This window comes from Hypanus sabinus, chromosome 11 (assembly GCF_030144855.1).
Source record: "Hypanus sabinus isolate sHypSab1 chromosome 11, sHypSab1.hap1, whole genome shotgun sequence".
NCBI classification, from domain to species: domain Eukaryota; kingdom Metazoa; phylum Chordata; class Chondrichthyes; order Myliobatiformes; family Dasyatidae; genus Hypanus; species Hypanus sabinus.
The window spans coordinates 42,252,163-42,269,912 of NC_082716.1; the positions used below are offsets into that span (position 1 = coordinate 42,252,163).

Consider the following 17,750-nt stretch of genomic DNA (forward strand, 5'->3'; position numbering starts at 1 on the left):
CAAGACACCTGTCAACTATGTTGGTCACATAGTCTCACGGGATGGAGTAGCTTTAGATCTGTCTAAGATAGAAGTGGTGACCTCATGGCCAAGGTCCCAGACTGTGAGCGCCCTGTGCTCGTTCCTTGGATTCTATGGGTAATATCGGAGGTTCATGAAGGACTTCTCTAAAATGAGTCACCCTTTGAATCAACTTGCATGTGGTTACACTCCCCTGGGGGATAAAGGGAGGAGGACAAAAGGAGAGGATGGTAAAGCTTATCTTAAACCTTCGGAACCTATTGGAGCTAGATGAGATGCGAAATGTGAAGATGCCTTTCAGTTGCTGGAGGAGCTTCTGATGAAAGCGCCTGTGCAGGCTTTTGCAGACCCCCAATTGCTGTACTACTGCATACAGATCCCCAGCAAAGAGGGCTTGGGGGGTGTTCTGTATCAGGATCAGCGTGCAGGGTTGAGTCCTGTCGTGTTTGTCAGCCAGAGACCGTCATCCTCTGAGCGAAACTACCCAACACACAAGTTGGAGTTCCTGGTCTTGAAGTGGGCTGTGGTGGATAAGCTATATGGTGCCAAGTTCAAGGTGAGGATGGACAACAACACATTAACTTATATCCTGATCCCGGTGAAATTGGATGCCACAGGCCATTGATGGTTGGCAGCATTGTCTGCTGATGATTTCAGCTTGAGGTACCGGCTGGGGAGTCGGAACACTGATGCATTGTCCCAACACACGCATGAGGGGTGGACAGGGAGGGCGAGTAGGGGAGCGTTCCTTTCCCAAGAGTCAAAGCCATGTGCCAGTTTTCCATCACAGGGAAGGCAAATGAATGGCAAGGGCAGAATCGAGCTGTTGATTTTTTGGAAGCTTCTGATGGTGCCATTCCACAAGCCTACCGCAACTTGCCTGCTCTGAAGACAAAGCAGTTACCAGAAATGAGTCCTGGGGAAGTGGCAGCCACTCAGCGAGATTGCTACTGCTGGGTCAACGGTTGCAGAAGGGGACAGACAAGATGAAACGCTCTGCAGTGTCTCTGCTACTGAGAGAATGGCCCAGATTGGAGATGACAAACCAGATTCCATACCAGGTCACGTCACCTCCCGACAGGCCTTGGCACTCCCAGCTGGTTCTGCCTGAGAGGTATCGGAGGATTATGTTGAAGTTACTGCATGATGATTCCAGTCGGCTGAGGGTTGACATGACTTACGGATTGCTCAGTGATCGGTTCTACTGGCCCTGAATGAAGCCCCAGATGGAAGAGTACTGCAAGTCATGAATTTGATGGACATGGAGGAAGGCGCTGCCCACAAGGGCCACTCCGTTATCCCACTTGCAGAGTGCGGGGCCCCTTGACCTGGTGTGTATGGATTTCCTGTCAATAGAGCCTGATACTAGCAACATGGCAAATGTCTTGGTCATTACGGATCACTACACCAGATATGCGCAAGCCTTCCTTACCAAGGGTCAGAGGGCATCCACCATGGCCAAAGTGTTATGGGAGAAGTACCTCATTTACTATGGCCTCCTCAGGTGGATATATAGTGATCAGGGATGGGATTTCAAGAGTAGGCTCATACATGAGTTACCTAGCATGCTTGGAATCGAGAAGTCGAAGACTATTCCTTATCATCCACAGGGTGATCCTCAGCCCGAGAGGTTCAATCGGACCTTGCTAGACTTGCTCAGAACCTTGAAGATCAGTAACAAGAACAAGTGGAGTCAACATATTGAACATTGCTACAACTGTACACGTAAGGAAGCTACCGGGTACTCGCCGTATTATCCGATGCTTTGACACAAAGAGAGGTTGCCCGTTGACCTCTGTTTTGGGACTGGAATGGAATATCAGCCACAGAAGTCTATCTGAAGTATGTGTCTGATATGAGAAGGGAGCTGAAAAAGGCTTCTGAATTAGCTGAGGTCTCGGCTACCAAGTAAAATCAAGGAAATAAGAGGAGGTATGATCAAGAGGTTAGGTTCTCCCAGCTAATGTCTGGAGACCGAGTCCTTATAAAGAATTGGGGGCTACCTGGAAAGCATGATTTGGCTGACCACTGGGCAGTTATGCCCCATGTAGTGAAGAGTCAGATACCAAACATACCCAGTTATCTGGGTGAAACCACAGGATGGTAATGGGCCTGTCAAGATTCTCCATCAGAACTAACTTCTACCTCTGGGACAAGAGGTGTGTGTTGCCCAGAGCCTGACTTGGATCCTACACCTAGTCAGAGGACTCTGCGATGACATGGGGGAAACCAAAGGACCAGCAATGGGAAGGATTAGACCGGACCCCACCCCTGAATGTGATATGGACTCAGAGGATGAACAAAAGAGGGTGTGTATAACTTTAAGGGGCAAAAACTTAGGGGGAACACAAGGGGGAACTTCTTTACTCAGAGAGTGGTAGCTGTGCGGAATGAGCTTCCAGTAGAAGTGGTAGAGGCAGGTTCGATTTTGGCATTTTAAAAATATTGGATAGGTATATGGACAGGAAAGGAATGGAGGGTTATGGGCTGAGTGCAGGTAGGTGGGACTAAGCGAGAGTAAGCATTCAGCTCAGACTAGAAGGGCCAAGATGGCCTGTTTCCGTGCTGTAATTGTTATATGGTTATATAGTTATATATGCTGCTCTTCACAAACTCCCCAATAATTGATGAAGAGATTCCCAACCCTTCTCACGCTGAGGCAGGTGAAATGGAGGAGACTATTTTGGTGGTCCTGGTTCACATTTTTACTGTTAGGCTGTAGGTATTTCATCTTAGCAGTGTGTTCTGCTTTCAACACATTTGGGTTATTGTTGAAGATAAGGGATGCTGAGGAAGGTGTGTCATTCAGTTAGGAAGGTTGATCTTGGTTTCTTTTTGTTCAGCAGGAGATGAAGACAGAAGTCACTGCAGAGAACCAGTGGTAGGACTCAACCCAGTGGGGAACCGGGATTCGATGGAGCAAAGTGCCGAGGTCGACTGAGGATCAGTCAACATGAATTTTGGGAAGAGTTCAGCTTCAGCTTGTGCACATTTGGCTGTTTAATTATAATGGGCTCTTTTTATTTTTTTTTTCTTTACTGACCCTTTAGTTAAGATTCATAAATATCATTCCTTTAATCGTATGCAGTGTGCTGTCTGTTGTTACGTAGGACTGAGTTGGGTTGCAAATTACACGGCATCCACACACACACCAGGATTTGGGGTGGGAGAGCCGTCTCAATCTCACAGGTTTGGTGGGACCAGAGTGTGTACTTCTTAGACGTATGCAGCCAAGGAAACCAGTGAGGTTTCATATTAACTACATAACAGAATGAAAATTTAATGTAAAGAACATTTGATATAAGGCATCCTTTATCAAGGTCAGAACAAAGGATTTACTACAATAACTTTACCAAATGCAGGCTCACTTGACACTTAAGAAAAACTTGGACAGGTACATGGATGAGATGGGTGTGGAGGGATATGGTCCAGGTGCAGGTCAGTGGGACTAGGCCGAAAAATGGTTCGGCACAGCCAAGAAGGGCCAAAAGGCCTGTTTCTGTGCTGTAATGTCCTATGTTCTATGTTCTATGGTTCTAAATGAGGAAGTATTCATGACAGCTCTTTACAAGTTATCTTTCAAGATAAAGAATCTGCAAAATTTGGCATACAATCTGAATCCTATTATGATGGCTCTTCTTTAAAGAAAATATGTTCACTTTAATAGGAATTGTGTTACTGCTACTGTTCATAAATTAAACTGACATGCTACAATTAACAAAATTTTGCAACACTTTCCATCTGCTTGTAAATATTTCAGCCTATTCTCAATCAAAATATTAAGGTACCTAATTTTTAATTTCTTTAAGATGCTGTAACTTTCTTAAAGTGACCAGCTGAAAAAAAAAACAGAAATACAAAGTATACATTTTGATTCTACTTGTTTCCCCATGTGATCAATATTTAACAGAGGAATGTAGAGTAACAAATAGAGTATTTGATGCTAGCGACCAAAAACAGTTTACAGGTTTACTCAAAGACATAAAATGCCAAAAAAACACTCAGTAATTCAGGTAGCATCTGCAGAGGGAAAAAAGTTGACCTTCCATCATAACTGAGTAAAGTTAGAAATAAAACAAGTCTTAAGTTGCATTGAAAGAATTGGAGTTTAGAAGTTGCCAATAGCCAGGAGGAGTGGGCACGGTGAGCTGATGTTGGTGGGGGAGAAACAGAAAGAACAGAAGAGAGGATGTGGAATTGGATGAAGACCAGAAGGGCTGAATGTCACAAACTAGAATTGGAATTGGTTTATCTTTGTCACACCTACTGAGATATAGTGAAAAGCTTGTCTGCAATTCTGTTCAAACAGATCTTTACACAATGTATTGAAGTAGAATAAGATAAAACAATAACAATGCAGAATAATCGTTCCAGAGAAAGCGTAGCACAGTAATAGGGGCAATGAGGTAGATTGTGGGGTCAAGAGTGCATCCTGTCCTACCAGGGAACCATCGATACTGTTATAATCCTGGGGTCGAAGCTGTTCTTGAGCCTGGTGAGATGCTGAACTCTACTATGTCTGGAAGATTGCAACATGCCTGGGCAGAAGATGAGGTGTTCTTCTTTAAGGATAAGTTGAGCTTCATTGAACAGCTTTGGAGGCCAGTGACAAAGTAGAAAAGGGATGGGCGTTTAAAGGGACAGAAACTAAACTCAGAGTCACCCTTAGTGATTGAATAGAAGTGTTCAGTAATATGGACACTCAGTCTGCCTTTGGTTTCCCAGTTGAGGCCAGATAGAGTACATTAAGCCAGCAGAACTGTTGCTTCACACGGAAAAAGTGCTTGAGTCCCTGGACGGCAGGAAGAGAGGAGGTGTAAAGGTAGGTGTTGCATCACCTGCCATGAGACATGAGAGCACCAGGAAAAGGGGACTGAGCGGGGCAAAAGATCTGGGATTACCCAGAAAGAATTAATCTTTTGGAATGCTGAAAGAGAGAAGGAGAGCAAGTTTCTAATGCTGACATCAGGTTGGATGTGACAGAGTCGGAGAGGACTACAACATGGAAACAAGCCCAGTGCATCCATGCCAACCAAAGGACCACCCTAGGCTAGTTTCAGTTTCCTACATTGGCTCCATATACCTTCCCTATCCATCAACCTGTCCAGATAGCTTTCTTATTGCTGTAAATGTACACTGTACACATCCTTTGGCAGCACGTTCCCTATATACAGTATCCTGTGTGTGAAAAACTTGCCCCCCTCCCCAAACTGGGTCTCATTTAAATCTTACCCCATTCTGGAGTTTATCAAACCTTGCAAAAAGCATTTTGGATTGGGCACTCAACTAAAGGGCTATTGAGGCAACAGAAAATGAAAAAAGGGCAAAAACGTTTAATTTAAAGAAAACAAATTCCTCCAGTGCTTTGGTGGTTTTCTTTTCAACATTAGTTCTTTTATCAAAAGTATTTTGTAATTCTGCAGTGAGATTTTTTTCTGTTGTGCACAGTCAGATTTTATTCTGCAAAATATATCATTAACTTCATACAAAGGTGAGTGCTGAAGTCATTATAGGAAATGATGACAGAAGTGCTGTAAGATTGACTAAGGTAATCTTTGAAGATGTTTCACTGATTTTGTCACTTCAGATGTGCATGTAAATATAGTTCTTCATATTAGCAGCTTATTTTAAGATAAATAAATAAACAAATAAAAAATATATATTAAAATAAATAATTTTAACTGATCATGTGAAAAAATTATTGTGATGATATGAATTAGACAAAGTATATGTTTCACTGTGCATGAGACTACTACTGAAGGTTATTGTTGGTTTTCCTTGCTTAAGCAGCTAAATGTATAAATAAATCCTTTTACAATTGCCCAAGATGCAATTGTCAAGCAAGCTTTGAAGTTTTCTACTGCAATTTTGATGTACAAGAAGATAATTTTTCAGTATCTTTATCTAAGTAATAAAAGGAAGATGCCAGATTATATAAGATTTTTACAGAATCTCCTTGCAAATTGTCCCCATTTGATCATGATATATCAAAGAGTCAAAATCATTTTCATTTTAATTAAGAGCTTTCATATAATGTTTGTTTTTAGTAAAATGGAAAAGAGGAACAACTCTAAGCAATTTATTATTTGCCAAACCGAACAACAGGGAAGATTCCTTTGCTGGTTGGGTTCAGCCTCTTATGAGTGTAAAAATAAGCTCCAGTCTAAGTGGTCCTAACATATACCAAAAGGGATTAGTTTGTGAACCTCTCTGAATGCAGATACTTCTCAGAACCAACTGCATCACACAGATAAAGTGACTGCCAGCAGCAGTGTCAGATCATTTAATGGCTCCTGTCAGCTAAGCAGGGCACCTTCACTGTGACCAATTATCCTTATGGGGCCCATGAAATTATGAGCCAAATTTGAACTGGAGGCTAGAGTTTGAAGGATTATTATATAATCTTGTGTAAATAGAAGCTAGATTTTTTATTCAATGACCTCTGAAAATAAGCAGAAAAATATCTTTAGTTGCCGACCTAGAAAAAGAAATTTGCATGAAATGCAATTTATGACTAAATCTATTGACTTTGAATATTATCTAAAAAATACCTATGAGTGATCTCAGGGACTGCCCTTCCAGGGAAATTGGGAAATAAAACACACATCTGCCATTGGCTTTGGCAGAGTGTATTGTGAGTGCCCACAACAATATATGACAGAAACCAGCAGACCACCACGCTTTACTCTCAGCTGTCGTGAAGGAAGTAGAGATAAGTGATTATTAGAGGGTAAAAGAAAGAGAGCAACTGCATCTAAAAGTCACCCAGTACTAATTGTTTCATACTCGACCAAAGACGGTGCAAATCGGTTGCCCTTTGCATTATGAATTTGATCGTGATTAACAAAAATTCTGACTGAGGCAGAGTGACTGAAATTTGATCTCTCATCATACCATTAGATTTAGTGGACCTTCTAATGAGCTCTTCTGCTATACGATCCATTAAAAGGTGAAGCACTTGAAGGTTAATTGGACTGCATTTGGCCAGTGCTGGCTGTAGCATGGAACAAAGTACACTGCAATGATAATTAAATGCTCTTCTATTCAATCTGCTGGGCAAAAGGCAACATTACTTGCCCTTCTTATGTCATAATATTAGCAATTCTGTTCATTCACTCCTAAAGTATAAAAGATTAAAGAACTGCTACAGTTGTTAAGTTTCCAGATAATAACTTGAGAAAATAGAAATGAAACAAGACTCTATAATATCATATCAAAGTTTAGAAATAAGAAAAATTAGCATCAGTATTTCTTTTCATGGTTGGATTTAATAGCAATAAGGATTTCAAAGGGACAGCAGAAAATATTTTGATAATCCTTACGATATTAGCAGTAAAACCAGGGAAGTTCATTTTAAAATGAGGATGCAAGGTTTAAATCAGTGGACGTCTCAGCCAGCTAGCCTGTGGGAATGCAGTTTTCTAATATCTATTGACCTCAAGAATTCATGTTTTTAACAGATAACTGGCCACATGAGCTCTGCCATGTCAAATTCCAAGACTTCTTGTCACAGCTGCATACCAGAAGTGTCTTTATATAGTCTGTACTTTGCTGGATTTTGTCAGCTATTCCATGTGGAATTGCTGGCATTTCTGAGCACAAGTTCCAAACTCACCACTGACCTCTGCCTTCATTTCTTGGTCAGACTTTTCAAATGAAGGTGGATTATCAGTCCATGTGCATTTAAGGAAAAAATTGGGGTTTAATGTTTTTCCCTTTTTTTCAAAAATACTTTTAAATGCCATTATTTACTTCAATTTTTAAAAAAACACAGATGTTTATGGATGCTACTTTGTCACTAAGATTGCTTACAACTTACTAAGTGACCTTAATCGCTTCTCCATCCGCCGAGCAGGGGCATGAGACTTTGGTGGCCATCATAGGTCATAGAGAAGTTTTCTTGTGGGCCTTATCCTGGTCTGCCCACGTAACTCTTATGTCCACACCTGGCTCCTAGTAGCCCTGGGCAAACAAGATCATCTTTTTGTATCTGGTAAGAGCATGTTCGGCGATGGAGGGCAAGGATGTCATGTCAGGAAATATCAGATCCACACATCACTACAGAAACTGAGAGTCAACAGGAAACTTCTGATGAAGGGTCACTGGTCTGAAACACTAATTCTGTTTCTCACTCCACAATTGCTGTCTGACCTGCTGGGCATTTTCATCTTTTTCTTTTTTTTTAATTTTTGCCTCTCTATTTCAAAGCAGTCTTAACGTTCGTCACTCTTGACCCTCAAAGGCACTGAACTGCCCTGTATCAACTGTTATTTTCCTTTTTTTTTATTTTGCTTTTGCTTAGATCATGGCAATCTACATCAGATACAGACCTCTCTCCTTACTGCTCTTTTCCTTCATATTGCTGCTAAGGATTTGCTCTTCTTACAGCTTTATCTAAATTTGACAGCCCAGCTCAATCTGATGGGTTGGAAAGAACTCCTTGATGATCAATGGATCCAAGATGTAACTGGACGGCACCCAAGACTTCTGGTTGACCAGGCACCCCTTCCACGGTGATGTGAATCCATCCACTGGCGAATCATGTACCCTGGACCACCTTCCACCGTACTTTGTTCTGGAGGCACAGGCTCAGCTGGGTTGAGTGCTCCATGGACAACAGGCTTGAAACAGGACACATGAGAGGTGGGTGTGACCCTGAGGGACAGTGGCAGATAGAGACAGTAAGTGACTGGATTGATGCGATGGGCGATCTTGAAAGGACCAATGAACTGGGACGAGAACCTGCAGGAGTCAGTGCGCAGGGGCAGATCTCGGGTGGACGGCCAACACGTTCCCCGGGCCAGAGTAATCTCCCTGGCTGCCGATGGCAGTTGGCCTAGCAACAGTAGGAGTGGTTGGCAGCCAGGATGGCCCTCTGTGCCCTGCGCCAAGCACACTAGCAGCGGTAAACCAGGGCCCGGGATAACTGAATCTCCACTGTGGCTCCTCCGCGGGAACAGTGGGGTTCTTAGCTGTGAAGCATTTCAAAGGGTGACATATAGGTGACAGTGGAGATATGCAGACTGTAGGACAGCTCAGCCCAGAGTTAGAGGCCGCAAAGCACTGCAGAAATGTCTCCAACTGCTGAGTGGCTCTTTCTCGCTGACTGTTGGTCTGCGGATGATAGCCAGAGGACAAACTCACTGAGATGTGTAGGGGGAGGGGCAGAAGGCTCGCCAGAAGCAGGAAGCAAATTGTGGATTCCAGCTCAACACAATGTCCCGAGGGAAACCATGGAGATGTACTACATGCGGGAGAACCAGGTCCGTCGTCTCAGTGGCTGACGGAAGTTTGGGAAGGGCAATGAAGTAGGCTGCTTTGGAGAACCAGCCCACCACTGTCACGATCACCGTGGCTCTATGGGAAGGTGGCAAATCCCTGATGAAATCTACAGCGATATGGGACAACAGGTGTTGAGGGACCGGTAGGGGCCACAGGAGCCCAGAAGCCCACTGATTAGAGAAATTGCACCAGGCAATGAACTAATGTCTACTTGCAATCGTGGTGTGCCACCAGAAGCAGCATTGCAGAAAATACAGAGTCCATTGTGCTCCTGGATGGCTGGAGAAGGGTGGGGAGTGAGGAGTGGGCCCACTGGAGTGTGTCACAGTGCATGAGGTTGTCAGGTGAGTTGGCAGGAGCAGGCTCATACTGGAGGGCCTGGCAGGTCTGGTTCTCAAGGTCCCAGATTACCGCAACGAGGATCTGAGAGGATGGAATGATAGGCTGAGGGTCGGTCTCTGTTTCAGCTGGGTTGAACTGTCGTGACAGGGCGTCCACCTTCATGTTCTTGGAACTGGGTTGGTAGGACATGGAGAAATTGAATTGCTTGAAGAAGAAGGTGCAGCGAGCCTGACGGGGGTTGAGTTGGCAGGACTGTTGTATGGATATGAGGTTCTGGTGGTCAGTCCAGATCAGGAAGGGTTCAGTGTTTCCCATCAACCAATGTCTCCATTTCTCCAAGGCCCATTTAATAACGAGTAGCTCCTTACCTCCTCCACCGTAACGGCACTGTTCAGGATTGAGCTTGCATGAGTGGAAGACACGAAGGCGTATCTTCCAGTCCACTCCTTGCTGGGAGAGGATGGCCCAGACACCCATGCCAGATTCAATCACCTCTACCACAAGGGATTTGGTTGGCAGAGGTTGGTAGCAGTGGTGAAACATCTCTTGAGCTTCTCAAAAGCAAACCAGGTTATCAGCAAGGTAAATGAATTGAAGAGGAAGGTATGAGGAGCAGTGATTTGGCTAGTTGGTTTTCAAGGAGATACTGAAGGACTGAATAGACATGAAAGATGTGATCTTGGAGGTTCTTGGATAAGATGAGTACGTCTTTGAGGCAGACAGACATATATTTGTATAGCATATCTCAGAGGATCTCATTATTGAAGGCTTGGAAAACAGCTGGAGTGTTGGAAAATCTGAACAAGTGTTCTTAGCGGTCAGTGGGTGTTATGAAAGCTGTCTTCCAATCAACGCCTAGCGGGTGTAGATCAGGTTGTTTGTGCTCCATAAATCCAGTTTGGTGAAGATCTGATCGCACAGGGTGCTTTAAAGAGCCGTCATTAAGGGGAGCGGCTGGCGGTTCTTAATGGTAATTCTATTGAGCCCACAGTTGGCAATGCAGGGACGGAGACCCCCATCTTTCTTTTTAACAAAGAAGAACCCTGCGCTGGCTGTAAACTGGGATGGTTGAATGGAGCTGTTCTGTAGCACTTCGGGGATATAGTCGTTGAGGTCTCAGGAGGGGACGGGGAGAACAGACAGCCTCAGGGATGAGTGTTGTTGAGAGGAGGTCATCTCTCCAGTCGTGTAGTCTATGAGGGCGGCAGAGTGCTGGCTCTCCTTTTACTGAAGGCAATGGCAAAGACGATGTTTTCCTGTGGGAGTTTGGTGAGGTCGAGGGTTTTTCTGTCTCCATGGAATTATGGGGTTATGAGACTGCAGGCAGGTGGGCCCCAGCTCAGCCAGTGCACCAGACGACCAGGCAAGGAGAGGGTAGTGAGTGGAGAGCTGGAGGTCACCCAGGTGAGAGGAGTGCTGGCCAGTCGATCGGGAGGAACAGTGATTTCCAATGATGTATACATGCTTGAACTCAAAGGACATCTGTCAATGGCTGTGATGCTGAAGGGGTGAGGCAGTTTCGGTAGGCAGTCCAATCTGGAGGCAGGAAGGGAGGGGGGGAAAGGGGGACAGTGGGGAGAGGGGGACCGACCTATGGTGCTGAAACAAGGGGCTGGGCAAAGCTTGTCAGATAGGAAGCCCCTCCACACTACCTGGAGGCACCATTTTCTGGGCACGACGGGCATTCGGTGAGTTGCTGGTCGGCTGCTCCACAGTAGACACACGTTGCTTCTCCACCGAAGTTTAAGCTCTTTGGGGGCAGGGGGGTATTTAGGAAGCATTCCCTGACTGAGTTCTGAAGGCATGGGTAATAAAGGGTCCTGCAGCCTGAAATGGTCCTGGGAACAGAAATGGAGGTCTGGCCGATGACCTGGTCAATGCTTTCCATAAGATTCTTCAGAATCAGGGCATGAAGGGATATGGGGAGAAGGCCAGAGAATGGGATTGAGAGCAAAATTGGATCAGCCATGATGAAATGATGCAGCAGACTTGATGGGCCAAATGGCCTAACTCTGCTCCTGTATCTTAAAGTCTAATACAAAGGGCCAGAGTGTTGAGGTTTACCAAGTCATTGGGCATCTCCCGGGTAGACAGTTCATCTTTCAAACAGCCCAGGAGGCTGTGATGGCAATGGGCCGGCAGCATTTCCATGTTCTTGTCACATTCCCCCAGAAGGGTTCTGAATTCCACCGTGTAATCCAGTACACCTCAGCTGTGAATTCCACATATTTATTGCAAATGGTGGTTTTATTGTCCCGGTTAGGTCAGAGCTCACCAAGTCAAGAGAGAAATTATCTTGATCGGTTGGTAAGACACAGAGATGGCTGGAGCTCGGAGTGTAAGACACACTGGGACAGGAAGCTGCGGCATCCAGTTGAAGATCCATCAAAGCGTTTGGGCGCGGGAATCCTGGATCTCAGAGCGAGGAGGTTGACTGGCATGAAGCTGCTGTACCGAGACAGAGAGTTCAATGAGAGTGTTGGACAGATAGTCAATGGTTTCCTGCTGCTTCTGAATCATGTGCTCATTGTTGACTTCCTTTAGGTGAATGTGCTCAATCGATGTTTCACTCAGCTTGTCAGGAAATGTAGAGGAAGTCTGACCCAGAAGCAGAGCAGCAGAGATGATTTAGCAGTAAACAACAACTTTAGTAATAGACTGTAAAATAACAAACCACAAAGGGCCAAAGACCAAGAGAGAACAGAAACGAAACACAACAGGCAACAAAGTAAACTAGACAACGAGAGTGAAAGCTGGAAGCAACTGGATGAGAACTGGGGTCAAATAGGCTGCAGGTGATGAGCCTAGAATGTGGCAGGTCAATCCTCTAAGCTAAGTGCAGTCTGGGAGATGCCTACGGGAACAGGCCTGACACACAGGGACTGGGATATCCACTTAACCTTACCCTGAGGTAGGTGAACATAGCACATCCTATTCTATATAACCTGCCTACTATTCTTACAATTCAATTGTAGGTGAATACAAGAAAGTTGGCTTTAGTGCCTTGAGTTCAACGATGTCACATGCTTGACCAAGGTCAATAATGCATCATCAAATGCTATATCCATCATTATACCTCAAACCTGAGACACATACATTATCAGACAGCCAGTACTGAAATCTAACATTCAAATGTTCTCTTACAACGGCACTTCGGAGTGTAAATCTGCTTCATCAGATCTCTGGGACATAAATTACATAACTGGAGGACTCTCTTCCCTTCCCCCTTGCAATTTTCTGATGATGCAATAACTATAACTGGGTCAGGCCCACTTTTTGAAGCTTGGATTACATTGAGCACCACCGCTCTAACAGCTCCAGGCCCAACGAGTGACTATGTTTCTTTTTGACATTAAATGTGGCTGCCTTGCATAACTATTCTCGAGATCCAGGATTCCCACAGCTTTCACAGCTCCTGCTCTATGAATTCATCTGCTGTGGTCTCAGAAGAAACTGGAGCAGGTCCCTGGTAGAGACGCATTACTGTAGCACATTACTGCACACATCAGACTGGCTCTCTGCAGTTCTGAGATGTGGACACAGCGCCACCTAGTGGTATTATTTTGTATCATCTCAGAATCAGAATCACCCCTCACACTTACACTAACCCACAAAATGCTCCGGATGAGAATGACAAGAACAAGAATAGTCATGCTGGCTCGGTTGTCGCCGAGATTAACAAAATCTGCACTAAAGGATGGGGAACTGAGTCCATCTGGCAAGAAATTGGCTACTGGAACAAACATAAATGGATGAGACTGGACCACATGGAATTAATGGAATGCTACTTTGATAGCAACCCACAAGAAGGAGGATAATCAAGCGCATGCGGGGACTCCAATAACAAGAAGACCGTCGTCCACGTTCATGGAAAAAACAACTGGCTACCCAGCGATCAACATTGTCAATACAGGATTGCTCCCACATCTTGAATTGGAAGGCATAAAGTCACAATGCACCACGGCAACATCACTGCAGGACCGAGCTGATCGGGAAATACAAGTTCAAAGCCCACCTCCACAAGGTGCAAAGGTAATAGCATTCCATTGTACATGGGAAATGCAAGTTCAAACCTCACCAGCGTATCGATGCTGGCTGCTGAAATCAAAGCTAAACTGGCGACAGTCAATCAATGAACTGGGCTCCCCAATCTTATTGATAAAACTCAACAGGCAGCATGCTTGAGGCAGCCAATGAAGCACTACTCACAATTGCAACCTCCAACATAATTGGGACCAATAACCTGATATATGCATCGGCAGCAGAGGCTTAGAATTGCTGGGCTCAAAATGAAATACAGAGGAGAGTACTGTTATAACCTGCCCCGCTCCCCGGGAGACGACGATTCAACGCCAAGATGAAAACCACAAGGGCAGAGGTCTGAGCTGCAGAAAAGTGGGAAGGCCTGAGACTCATCTCAGCTACTAAGGAAGTACAGAGGAGTGTCCATAGCCAAAGCCCTGGAAGTTACAGTTAACAGCTCCAGCCACCAGGCTACAGAGATACACCAATGATGCAAGACAATTAATGCACCCTTACCAGGAAGAGCATTCACACATTTCCAGTGCAACAGCATGCCAGTATCTGAAGCAACCAAAGCAGCAACTGAGAAGTACTGGAAGAGCATTGGAGAGAAAGAAGCATCACATGACACCAGTGTCCAATGGCTGAAAGACCTACCGGCAATACCTCAGAAGAAGAACCAATCCACCATCATAGCAGTGCATGTCTAGCAATGGGTAGCAAGCATGAAGAACTAGACCAAACCAGGGCCTGATAAAATCCACACCTACAGTATTGGCTGAAGAAACTAACAGCGTTGCATACACGGCTGGCAACTCAAATGAACCGGCTGCCACCCTGCCTGGCCACTCAAAGGAGGACAGTACTCATAATGAAGAAACAACACTATCAAACTACCAGCCTATAACCTGCCTGTCAACAACATGGAAGCTCCAGTCAGGCATCACAGCCACCAAGCTAAAGGAACATGTGTGGAAATTCCTCAGAGGGGGATTGGTATTGAAACCAGTGGCTCCAGGCACCAACTACTGATAGCCAAAGCAATCATACGAGACTCCAAGTCTAAACAAGGCCTGGATCAACTACAGAAAGCACACGACTCAATACCCCACACACGGATTCTGGAATCCCTGTCTCTGTAGAAGGTCCACAAGGTGCCAAAGACTTTCATCTCGAACTCAATGCGCAGTTGGAGGACAATGGTAGATGTTAACTCAAAGCCAATAGCACAAGTGACCATCAGATGTGGAATATGAGAGGTGAGAGGATGAGAGGTGACATGATAGAGGTGTATAAGATAATGAGAGGCATTGATCATGTGGATAGTCAGAGGCTTTTTCCCCAGGGCTGAAATGGCTAACGTGGGAGGACAGTTTTATGGTGCTTGTGAGCAGGTACAGAGGAGGAGTCAGGGGTAAGTGTTTTTTTTACGCAGAGAGTGGTGAGTGTGTGCAATGGGCTGCCGGTGATGGGGGCGAAGGCAGATATGATAGGTTCTTTTAAGAGAGTCCTGGATAGGTACACGGAGCTTAGAACAATAGAGGACCATGGGTAACCCTGGGTAATTTCTAAAGTAAGTACATGTTCAGCACAGCATTGTGGGACGAAGGGCCTGTATTGTGCTGTAGGTTTTCTATACCCAGGTGATGTACTCTCCCCACTGCTGTTCTGCATGGGCTTGACCCCACCCCACCCCCCACAGCCAGATCATCTCAGAGAGTGGACATGGGGACAGGTTCAAGAGAGGAGTGACCATCAGCCACCTCCTGCACGTGGATGACATCAAGCTGTATGCCAGAAATGAAAGAGACATTGACTCACGGATCCACCTGACAAGGGTGTACAGCAGAGACACTGGGATGCCATTTGGACTGGAAAAGTGCAGCCGGATGGTTGTGACAAGAGGCAAACTCGTCAAGACTGGAGGAGCTGAGTTGCCTGAGGGCTGCATACAAGGTGTACAGGACAGCTACAAATACCTGGGGATCCTGCAGGTGTGTGGAAGCCACGATAAGGACACAAGGAAGGCTGCAACATCTAAGTATCTCCAAAGAGTGAGACAGGTCCTAAAAGGTCAGCTGAATGGAAAGAACAAGACCAGAGTCATCAACATATTCGCTCTCCCAGTCATCAGATATGACAAGACCCAAGATGCAAACTGCAGGGAATCTGCTGAAGCCATCCTGCACATTGCAGCAGAATGTAAGATGCAGGCAGAGACAGTATACACTGAACGGCACAAACAAGTTGCAGGAATTGTGCACAGGAACATCTGCGCTGAGTATAGACTGGACACTCCCAAGTCCAAATGGGAAACACCCGAGCAGGTAGTGGAGAATGACTGAGCTAAGATCCCATGGGACTTCCAAATACAGACTGATAAGCAGGTACCGGCCAAACAACCTGACATAGTAATACTGGACAAGGAACAGAAGAAAGCTACAGTAATGGATGTGGCAATCCCGAATGACAGTAACATCAGGAAGGAAGAATATGAGAAGCTGGAGAAATACCAGGGCTTGAAAGAGCAGATAGAAAAGATATGGAAGGTTAAAGCCAGAGTAATCCTGATGGTGATAGGAGTACTTGGAGCTGTGACACCTGCACTGGGAGAGTGGCTCCAGCAGATCCCAGGAACAACATCTGAGATCTCGGTCCAGAAGAGCGCTCTACAAGAGTACTGCACTGAACCCTCAAGCCAAGCTCGCAGGCCTCTGGTAGAGGACCTGCCCAAGATTGTTGAGGGAAACATTCACATACATACAGCCCATAAGGTGATTTCTAGCATCTGTAGATTTTCTCTTGTTACCAAGGTAGTGCTCTTGCATTCAATCTCCATTCCAAAATCAGATGACAGAGGGGAAGAAGCTGTTACTGAGTTATTGAGTATGTGCCTTCAGGCTTCTATATCTCCGTCCTAATGGTAGCAATGAGAAGAGGGCATGTCCTGGTGATGGGGGTCCTCAATGATGGATGCCACCTTTCTGAGGCATCACTCCTTGAAGATGTCCTGGATTCTATGAAGGCTAATACCCGTGAACAAGCTGACCAGGTTTATAACTCTCCGCAGCTTATTTTAACCCTGTGCAATACCGCCCCCTCCATACCAAACAGTGATGCAACCAGTTAGAATGCTCTCCACGGTACATCTGTAGAAAGTTGTGAGTGCCTTTGGTGACATATCAAATCTCCTCAAGTTCCTAATGAAATATAGCCAACATCGGTCTCCTTTGTAGATGCATTAATACGTTGGGCCCAGGATAGATCCTCAGAGAAACTGACACACAGGAACTTGAAGTTGCTCACTCTTTCCATTTCTGATCCCTCTATGAGGACAGGTGTGTGGTCAATCGTCTTACACTTTCTGAAGTCCACAATCAGTTCATTGGTCTTATTTACGTTGAAAGCAAAGTTGTGACACCACTCAAACAACTCATAAGTCTTGTTCCTGCACTTCCTCTTATCACCATCTGAAACTCTGCCAAAATAATTGTGTCATCAGCTAATTATAGATGGCAGTTGTGCTAAGCCTAGCTACACAGTTATGAGTGTAGAGAGAGTAGAGCAGTGGGCTGAGCACATATCCTTGAGGTGCACCAGTGTTGATTGTCAGTGAAGTGGAGGCGTTATTCCCAATCCACACACTGTGGTCCTTCGGTTAGGAAGTTAAAGATCCAGTCGCAGAGGCCCAAGTTTTGGATCTCTTTGATCAGAACTGTAGGAATACTTTCGTTAAACGCTGAGCTGTACTCAATAAGATTGCATCTGCCATAGATCTATTGTAGTTGTAGGCAAATGGAGACAGGAGTTAATTCTAGCCATAACGAGCCTCTCTCTCTCTTTCAAAGCTCTTAATCACCATAGTGCTACTGGATGATAATCATTAAGCTCACCCTGCTCTTTTTTGGTACTGGCATAATTGTTGCCCTCTTAGAACAGGTGGGAACTTCTGACTGTAACAATAACAAATTGAAAACTTCTTTCAACACTAGCACAGGTTTTCAGAGCCCTACCAGGTACTCCATCAAGGCCTGTCACTTTGCAAGGGTTCACCCTCTTGAGAGAGAGCCTCACATCGGCCT

General features: G+C 45.1%; 1 long non-coding RNA gene across 2 annotated transcripts in view; it reads right to left on the bottom strand.

Annotated features, from left to right (window-relative positions):
* Positions 1 to 7,287: 7,287 nt before the first annotated feature.
* The window catches only part of LOC132401885 (uncharacterized), a 31,234-nt gene continuing 20,771 nt past the window's right edge, over positions 7,288 to 17,750 (bottom strand). For both annotated transcript variants that reach the window (XR_009514738.1, XR_009514739.1), the window contains exon 4: positions 7,288 to 8,676. This is a non-coding gene — a long non-coding RNA (uncharacterized LOC132401885). The remainder of the gene's footprint in view (positions 8,677 to 17,750) is intronic.